Source organism: Fragaria vesca, linkage group LG5, assembly GCF_000184155.1.
Source record: "Fragaria vesca subsp. vesca linkage group LG5, FraVesHawaii_1.0, whole genome shotgun sequence".
NCBI lineage: Eukaryota > Viridiplantae > Streptophyta > Magnoliopsida > Rosales > Rosaceae > Fragaria > Fragaria vesca.
The window spans coordinates 21,213,314-21,224,291 of record NC_020495.1 but is presented as its reverse complement, the minus strand read 5'-3'; positions in this window follow the sequence as shown (position 1 = coordinate 21,224,291).

Genomic DNA, 10,978 nt, shown 5'->3' with positions numbered 1-10,978 from the left:
AAAAAGATGGGCAGATTATGAAGATAGTCAAGACCCTTATGCCGAGTTTGATTAATTCCAGTCAAGACCATCTCAGTCAGCTTTTCCACCGAAATCAGCAGTTATTCAAGTGACAGACAATCCACTATTCATCAACAGTAATTCACATGACCAACAGTTACTCAGTGGCAGACAAGTTACTATTCACCAACAGTCACTTTTTACTATTCATTACTTTTGTAATCTCTATTTATAGAGGCCTCCGGCTTCATTTGAAGGGGCTTCAATTTTTCCTCTTCTTCTCCTCTCCTCTCTCCCCATTCTCTCCCCAGTAAAATACTCATGTAAACAGAGCCATTGCTCTTACATATGCATTAAATATATATATATATATATATATATGATGTTGTGTTTTTTTAGCGCGATGAATGTAAAAATGGTTAAATTCTTTCATTCACGTTTAACCTTAGAAATCCCGTTCGAGAATGATTTTGGTTTGACAACAGACTAAAATGGGTCGTTCGAAATGTAAGGCTCGGACTAGCAACATACGGGTTCAATCCTAGCGGCAATATGACTCTGTCTCATAGCATTTGGCCTTTTATTTTAATGCTGTACAACTTACCACCATGGATGTGTATGAAGAAGGAATATAATTTTTTGGTATTGTTAATTCCAGGTCCCAATTCTCTAGGAAAGTGTCTAGATGTGTATTTGAGACCGTTGATTGATGAGCTAAAAGAATTATGGGAAAATGGAATCCCCACTTTTGACAGACATAGTAAAACTTCATTTAGGATGAGAGCAGTCGTGATGTGGACAATTAGCGACTGTCCTGGCTACAGTATGTTATCTTCTCATACCACTCAAGGGTACAAGGCTTGTCCCATCTGCTTAGAGAACGTTGATGCTAGTCGTCACGCAGACATGATTGTTTACTTGGGTCACCGTAGATGGCTTCCAATGAATCATGAATGGCGGCTTGATGTAGATGCATTCGATGGCAAGGAAGAGCATCGTGAACCACCCTCTATTCAGTCTGGGGATGAAATTTTATACAAGTTGAACTCTTTTGATTTTAGATATTTGAGTAGTGATAAAGATGTCTTGGCCCAAAATCTTGTGCGTCCTGTTGCACTTGACAATTGGCATCATAAGAGAATTTTCTTTGAATTACCTTACTGGTCCACTTTGAGAATTAGATACAACCTAGATGTCATGCACATAGAAAAGAATGTTTGTGACAACGTGGTGGGAACAATTCCCGACATTAAAGACAAGACAAAAGACAATATCAAAGCGCGAGATGATTTGCAAAAGATGGGCTTACGGCGTCACTTATGGGTAAAAAGGACGGCGTCAAGACAAATGTTTATGCCGATTGCACCTTACTCGGTGAAGCTTGCTTTCAAGCCTAAAGTTTTCAGTTGGTTCAATGATGTTAAGTATCCTCATCCTCAAGGATATGCAGGAAATATAGCTCGATGTGTTAAGATGGCGGAACAGAAGATACATGGATTGAAGAGTCATGACTGTCATGTTTTATTGCAACGTCTTCTTCCCGTGGTAATCAGACCATATCTACATCGTGATGTGGTGCAGCCGTTAGTAGCCTTGTCCAGGTTTTGGCAGAGATTATGCAGTAGAGAGCTGAAGAAGTCAGATGTTGTTGAAATGAAATCAGACATTGTCTACATCCTATGTAAATTGGAGAGGATCTTCCCCTTGACTTTCTTTTCGATCATGGTTCACCTCATCATTCATCTTCCCGAACAAGTGCTTCTTACTGGTCCAGTACACTTTACTTGGATGTTTCCCATAGAAATGTATGATTATAACCCTAAATCCTTCATCATACATTACTATTATTTACATATTTTCCCTATATTTTCATTTGTACTAACTATTTTATTTTTAGACAACTTGGTGGGTATAAAAGTTTTGTTAAAAATAGAGCAAAGCCAGAAGGATCAATAGCTAACGCATACATTGCATATGAGTGTGTAACGTATTGCAAGTCATATCTCCATAATACAGACGCCACAGAGGGCCTCGACCCGGCAAGAACACCTACATTTAACCTCTCAATTGTCTCTAAAGATATAAGAATGTTTGGTAACTTACCTAATTCAGAAATTTTAAGAGAAGATTAATTATGTGAGGCTCATTGGTGGGTACTGCAACACTGTGACGAAGTCAAGGAATATAGAGATGCTCATTTGGGACTTATTCAACTTAAGTATCTAAAACAGGCATGAAGAGAGGCATAAGAAAACGTTTCCTGTATATTTCCTAAAATGGGTACGTTTAATCTCCCCATTTCAATATTTGGGGAAAATTATGCCATTTTCGATCATAACTTTTAACTTATATATTTTTATTTGTTTGTAGGTGACGAGGATGCAAGAACGTCAAGACAAAGATTACTCTCCGCACTTGTATCATTTGGCGTGTATGCCACAAGGACATAATATTTTTGCGGCTTGTGTAGTCAACGATGTTAAGTTCCTGACAGAACGACGAAATCAACGTCGGAAGACACAGAACAGTGGCATCATGGTAGTGGGTAAGGATAATGTTGCATACTACGGAATTGTTGTTGCCGTCATCGAACTACTATATCCAGCAGGTATGCCAGTTGTGTTGTTTAAGTGTAGATGGTTCAATACTGACCCAGATTTTCCGAGGAGTACGAAGATAGATCACGGGCTATTATCAGTGAATACATCCACAAGCTGGTATGAGCATGCCTCGTTTGTGCTTGCCATTCAAGCAAAACAAGTGTTTTATCTTGATGATCCGAAAGCTGGTGGGGGTTGGAAAGTAGTTAACGTGATGGAACATAGAAATATCTTTAACGCAACCACACTTGAAGGGGGCCGGGTAGAACAAAATATTGAGAATGTGGCTCTTGAACCATATCAAGAGCCTTTAACTTCTGACATCCCCGACACAAGCACTATTCGCATCAACAACGACATTCACATCCCACAAGGCGAGTACATTCCAATTTCAGGTTTAGAGTTCGATTTTGGTTCACTGCCGTACATCCCACTTACTGACGATTTCATTAACGATGAAGATGAAGATTCAGATGAAATTCCCGAGGATGATCTAGAAGATCCGGATTACGAGGATAGCGATTGAGTATTAAATTTATTATTAGACCTAATTCGATGTGCATGTGAACATATAACATTGTACTGTGAAACTACTATATTCGTAGTGTTCAAAGATTAATTATTAAATAAATGTATTTAATGAAAATATACTTAAATTTATTTTGTTGCGACGAAAAATCCTAAATTCGTCGCTAAAGATATGTCCTAAGCGACGAAAAATAGTTATTCGTCGCAACGGGGCCTAAAATTATAGCGCGTACGAGTTTTGCGCCAAATATTTGGGCCCAAATTCGAATACCTATTGGGCCACGAAATAACTAAATTCGTCGCATGATCTATAACTAAATACCCAAACCTAGTTCGAACTCTATTTCGCATCGATTAACTTCGGCCAACGTCTTCACTCTGCTTCGACCTCATTCCCAGTTCTCCTCCCCAGAATCACTCGAAACCCTAATCCCTAATCCCTCCCCAGTTTCGAAACCGTAAACCCTAATCCCAATTCGCCTCCCCGGCTTCTCTCCCAAATTGGTCCTCCCATCCAATCCCAATTTCGGGTTCAATCCCAATTCGACTTCGCTCTCCCAATTCCAATACCATCCAAACCGAGTTTCAATCCCAAGCATGCCACCATTGACGAAGAAAAAGGCCAGGGAGATTGTGTCGGAGAGATTACGATCGGCTTGTGCAGTCCAATTTGGTTCCGGCACGACGGAGAATACGACCCGTCCAATAGAGAATACAACGGGGCCGACGGGAGAACAGCTTGACCAGTCACCGGGAGATGGTGAAACGACTCCACCTCCACCACCAGCCTCGATTGCCTCTACAGCTCCTCCACTGGGTGAGGACGAGCTCGACGATGTGGCCCCAGAAGCTCCACTAGTGTCGGATGGTTGTAGTGTTCGACGGGGTACTCAGAAGTCCACTAGACCTCCCCCAAAACGCCGACGAGGGTTCAGCAACCTGGACAAAGTCAAGCGTATTGTGAAGTGCACCAACATGATCGAAATTATGTATGACGACTTCATCAGAGGACCGTCTTCATCAGCAGTGAACAGCCTCCTGGACAATAGCATTGGTTGCATAATTCGATCCAAAGTCAAGTTGTCGGCCGGAAACTGGGAATGCCTCGATGACTCTGAGAAGAAGAAGTTGATAGACGGGGTTACGGTAAGAATCCTGCTGCACTTAAAGTGAATGAGTCGTTTTTATATATATTCTGTCAATTTACATGGTGTATATTACTTGTTTGTGTTATAGGTGTTAAACTAGACTTGATATATGAAATTTGGCCCTTGTGATTGTTAATTGAACTTGGAGATGATGAATGTTTGTGATTGTGTTATAGGTGTTAAACTAGACTTGATATGTAGTAGAATTGATATATGAAAGATGGTTTTGGTTATGATGAATGTTTGTGTTTGTGTCATACGTGTTAAACTAGACTTGATATATGAAATTTGGGTCTTGTGATTGTTACTTGAACTTGGTTATGGTGAATTTTGTGGACTGTTTTTCAACACTGTCCTCCTTTTTGTTTTTCTCTTATCTTATTTACTTAGGTGTTTTACTTTATTACTTCATTTTTTTGTTTTTTGTTTTGTTTAGTAGTATGGTGTTTTTGATGTTTGGTTGGGGAAAGGATAAAGCTTTGGGGAAATGAGGCGGTGGGGAGGGTGAGCAGTTAGGAAAAAATAGGAAAAGAGAGATGATGGTCAAGCCTGCATACATGGCTTGAACAAAACTGACTGCAATCACAAGAACTGCAGTCATAGAACTCATTTTTAGCTAGAGAGGGTGGAGGGTATTGTGAGAAAAACTAATGAGGCTAGCTACTTGGACTATATATCTGTTGCCAGTTGGTTATATCTAGCTATGTGCAAGCAAACTAATTGTTCCTAATTTTTTTTCTTCCTTTTGTTCTCTTCTCTTGTATGTTCAGTTTTCTTTCTTTTGTGTTTGTGTTATGTTGAGCGAATCGCATGTAGTAGAAGTTGAAGTACTGGAATGGACATTTGGTGATGATTGTGGTTTCTCCATTAGTAGGACACTAATACTATTGGAATTTGGAAATGTGAGAATAAAATTTTTGTTCTTGCTCATAAAATATATATCATATGTACCGAGCTATATGGATTTTAGTTCACATGCTTGATGCATCTCTTCACGAACTCAGTAGTATTGCCCTAGTTGCAAATACTAGCCAACTTCTATTTCCAGAACTACTTATGATCTTTGTCATTTGCTTTGTACATTGAGATGGAAAAACTATTTGATGAATAAGTTTACATGTCAAAGTTTTACCACTTTGGTTATGGTGAATGTTTGTGTTTGTGTGTGTGTTTTGCAGTTATGGCAGTTCCTTCCATCAAGGAAACTGACATAACTTATATTTTATTTTCAGACAAGGATCATATCTTAACTTGCGCATGATTTGAATTCAAATTCAAATCAAATTGAATAACTAAGTATTGCAGTATTTCTAATTCACCATAACACACTTAGATATGTTACTGATACTATAATTTAAACTCCAATAATCTTATTTCATCTATTTAGCTCACTGCTTAATGGATATGCATATTAGCTACATATATCTAGTTCTAATAATCTTATTTCATTATGTCAATTTACAGGGTGATGACATATTGATTGTGTTATATGGTGAATCTACTATTTTTATGATTGTTTATCTCAAATTAGTCTGATGAGTTGTTGTTTGTGTTATAGCCGTATTTTAAAATTGATTTTGGGGATAAACGGATGTGGGCGTGGCTTGAAGATAAGGCGGGTACCATATATCGAGATTGGAAGGGGGACTTCTCAAGGCACTATAAGAAGTATGGGAGAGAAAGAATTCCGCCAGATTTGATACACAGGCAGGATAAGTGGGACTGGCTTTGCTGGCACTTTGAGTCGCCTGATTTTAAGGTAAAAGAATTATTTTGCTGCCACTTTGGTATTTATTTTGGTTAGAGTTGTAGTTTTGTTGTTGAATGGTTAGAGTTGGAAACAATATTGGATTTTGGTTAGACTAGTAGTTTTTTTGCTGAGTGTTATGAGTTGATGTAATTGGCCCTCAAAATTGTCATATTATTGTTAGACATGAAAGACTTGATATATGAAAGATGGTTTTAGTTATGGCAAGACATAAGGACACAGAACAGAGGCAAAGGCTTCTTTGTTTCTCTTCTATACCTTTTATGGAATACATAAATGCTTAGCACTTTGTCTTCTTAATATCAAACTTTAGTTATGTCTTGTGCTTGCAAGGCCTCTTATAATACCTTGAGTTATATAATGCATATGTCAATTCCATAAAAGCAATCGATCATTATAATACCTTGAGTACCTTGTAGAATGGGTGAGTTTGATCATTATAATACCTTGAGTACCTTCTTAAGATTTTATTTTTTTATTTGTTTTTTTTTATTTTTTTTGTGATTGAAATAATTCATATAAATTAGCAAAAGCATCAAGTTTCTCTAATTTTGTTTCTTGGTTACTGATTTTTTTCCAAAATGTAATCTCATTATCTTTTTTTTGTCTTATAAGCATGTTAAGAGGCATAATAATTTTGTTTGTATTAGATGATGTGGTATAAGCTTGATGATCCATTATATTTATATGAACTACTATGTGATTGGCAGACACGATCGGCGGCTAACAAGACCAACCGTGGTAAGAAGAAGTCGGAGCACCACACGGGGCGGCTACCTATCATCTAGAGGGTGGTCCACCACAAAGAGAGGGTGAGGAATTTCCTGTTATCCCAGTTTACACGGAGACGTATGACACAGTCAACGACCCTAAAGCTGCCAAGAATCTTGTAAGTTAATGAAATCGAGTGCAAATAGATTACATATATTGTGCAAATAATTTTCAGTTGGTGCAATTAAATAATTTTCAGTTGGTGCAGATGCATTTGTGTTTTGTCTTAGTGAATGTGAATTTGTTATGCTAAGTTTCATATCTCTGTAGGAATGTGAATGTGAATGCATTTGTCTTGTGTCTTAGTGAATATGAATTTGTTACTGTTGAGTATATTAGATCAAGTCATGATATCAGTTTGTTTATATTGAATTTGGTTTTTTGTGCTTAGGATTGAACTCAGTCTATCCTAATTCTGCAGAAAACATTAACATATACAAAACACATATATCACTATCAATCACCTGCAATATCAGTTTCTCATTGCTTGTCTCTAAGTTCAATATCACCTGCAATATCAGTTTCTCATTGCTTGTCTTTAAGTTCAACATCACATGCAATATCAGTTTCTGCAGATCAAGTCATGATATCAGTTTCTCATTGCTTGTCTCTAAGTTCAATTCTTCATTTAGTAGATTTACATGCCTGCAATATGTAGCAGATTCATAACAGTTCCATCATTCTCCAACTTATTTTCCTTCACTGGTTACCAAACCCTTAACTGCTCTTCAACTGCAATATGAATTTAAATTCCAAATCTAATTACAAGCTTATCTCTTATGTAAATAATATTTACAGCAGAAAGAGGCCACTGAATTGAAAAATGCACAGAAGAATGCAAACCCTGACATCTCGGAGGCTGAGCTCCCACCTTTGGAGTGGTCAATGAATCTTAAGGTGCTTGAAGCAGGAGTCGGCAGAAGAGCCGGGAAAGAGATCCGTGGTCTTGGAAGAGCAGGTGTCCTACAGTCATCATCTTCCACTCCACGTTCTCGAGTTCATGAGGTGGAGGAGAGATTACATATTGCTGAGGACATGGCCGAAAAAGCTGAGGCGGTTGCGCAAAAAGTTAGTGAAGAGATGATATTGGTGAAGTAGCAACTAGTAGCATTGATGTCTTTTATGGCGCAACAGACTGGGTGTCCTCCACCGGTCCCTTCCCAACAACCTCAACAACAAAATGTTGATGCAGAGAACAACATGGAACTTGAGAGGAACTAGCTAGGTACATCATTGCATGCTTCACTATTTTGGTTATGTATAGATCATGGAGAAGCCTTTGGTTAGGTTGTTATGCAGTTGGTTTTGTTTACATGGAGAAGCTTTTAAGGTTAGGTTGCTGTGCAGTTAGTTTTCTTTAGTTGGAGAAGGATAGGCCAGCTAGATGGAGAAGCCTTTAAGGTTTGTGCAGTTGGTTTTGTTCAATTGGAGAAGGATAGGCTAGCTAAGCTAGGATGAATGAATGGTTTTGTTTAGTTGCAATTCAAGGTGTTACTAAAGAGTAAAGACTTTGTATGAACAAATTATGCATATATGAAAATTCATTGTTTGCTAAATTTCTCGTTTTATAGTTTCTGTAGATGATCATGAATTCATGATGATGATGATGATAGTGAAACTGAAACAAGGAGGATAAGGAAAAAGCAAATAAAACTAGCCTCAGTGAAAAGCATTATGCGACGAAAATATACATTTCGTCGCAGAAGTAAAGCAAGCTTTCGTCGACAATTGCACTCACCTTCGTCGCTACAGGTTCACTGACGACGAGATATTGTTCATCGGAACATCTATGCGACCAAACTGATTTATTTGTTGCATAAGGGAATCAACCATTCATCGGCAATTGCACCGTTTTTCGTCGGTATAGAATTACTGACGACGAAAAACATATCGTCGCAACATATATGCGACGACATTCGTTGTATAAGTGGCCCTATAGTCGTCGCTTTATTTGTGTGCGACGAAGGTTTATTCGTCGCATCATGTATATTTTAGCGACGAATATGTTGTTTTCGTGACATAGATTCTTATGCGACACCACTTATGCGACGACTCTTATGCGACCGACGTCCTACTAGTGTATCCACAGGGGAATAATGGGGTTTGTTCTGATTAACGCTTTGTGAATATGACATTTCTTTTTTAGTTGTAAAAAGGGATAAGCAAATGTGCTCAGAATGTGATATCTTGCCTGATCAATTGTGAATTAGGCAAGATTTATTTGATATGAAGTGTATTGTGTGATCATGTGACCTTGTGTTCTAAATAAGACTCAAATCTGTTTGTTTAGAATCTGATTTGTACTATGAGCTACCAAATGTGTGTTGTTGTATTTTGCACTTTATGTTACTTGTTGATAATGTTACTTCCTGAGTTTATCAAATCATTTTATTTCCTCACCTTATCTTAACCCCCTTATTTGTGTAATTTCAGGTATTGAACAAAGCAAGGGTAAGACTTAGTTGTGCATGTACGTTAAACTAAGAAGTATAGGAGTTTTTGATCTTAGTTCTAGCTGCTTAACTTAGTTTAATACAACCACTTGATGAGTAGTATTGTTGCAATGTAATTTTTTGTTGACTTCTCTTCATTAGGGCTCCATTTCTTTGTCTGCCAAGTACTAGAAGAGAAAAATTGCAGCTAGTTTAGGAAGCTTTGTGGTAGGTGTTCGTAGTATTTTTGGGTTGTAAAAAGATTTCCTCAGCCTACCACTATGTATCTAATGTATCTTTTTAATTTTGTGAGTTGTTTATTTGTTATTCAGAGGAATACTTTGTTTTGGTGTTTCTTAAACTTTCAATTTGTATTGCATAAATTTTCTTGCGTGTGTGCTTGAGAAGTTATGATGTGATAGTTTTGGTATCAGAGCCATAGGTTATGATTCTGTAGACACTTTACAAATAAGAATTTGTGTTTCGGGATGACCACGTGGCAGTATGACGTGGTCCTACATTCCAATCAAATATTGACACATGGATTTCATTAAGGAAAAATTATATATATCAGGTATTTTGTCAAAGACAATTTTGGGTTTGTTGTTGCTTTTAAACCCTAAACTATAAACTATAAACTCTAAACCCTAGACCCTAAACCTTAGACCCAAAACCCTAACCCCTGACCCTTAAACCCTAAACCTAAACCCCAAACCCTAAACACTAGTCCAAACTCAACAAAGATCCATGAAGGTCATTTCACAAAAAATAGAAAACCTTAATTTATATTTTAATTGTAATAAATCCACGTGTTAATATTTGATTGGAATGTAAGACCACGTCATACTGCCACGTGGTCCTCCTGTAGTATCTAAAAATTTCTTGAGTTTGACAAATCAAAGTTTCTTGCTGTAATGAAGATCATTTGTTACCATGTGTAATGCTCGATGACACGACCCACCCCGAATTTCACCCTGAAACCCGTAGTAAAACGTGCGGGGACCACCTCCAAGAAAGATATTACCGAAAAATCGGCATAACCTCCCTTGAAAATGGACAACCCTTCCTAAAGAAAACCTGCAAACACTTCCAAAAATTTTAATCCAACCTTAACTCCTGGAGCCTACGTGCTCCCCAAATACAACTACCACCAACAACACAACATTATCTAAACATCAAATATAATTATCCAAAAGATAACATAAATCCTCCAACAAATATTCTAAGACGTCAACAAGTCTTCACCCACAATTGAAATAATATACATTAAACCCAAGTATTCAGAGCTACTAAACACTAGCGGAAAAAGAAACCACAGGTAAGTTAAACAGGTAACCTACTGATGAAAAGTGGTGGAAATGCGGGTGACTATGCCTCGTCTCCTACCAGGTCCAACCCGAACTCTGCAGACTTTGCATTTTAAAACGAAGGGCCCAGGGGAAACATTTGAACACGTTAGAGTGAGTGGACAAAAATAAAACAAATGAAATAATTCTTTATGCTTTCCCAATTTTACTTTTGCATAGAAAAATATGCTGCATGCGACAGCTCAAAACACTCAACACGAAAACTGGAAATTTCATGACTAGCTCCGGCCAGTCTCCAACGCTCAATAAAATACAGCCTCTCAGGCTAAAATAAAATATGTATGTATTACACTAGTCATATCCCTTGTATGAATTTTCTTGAAACAACAAAAACAAATAGAAAATTCACACAAGGCTACGACGC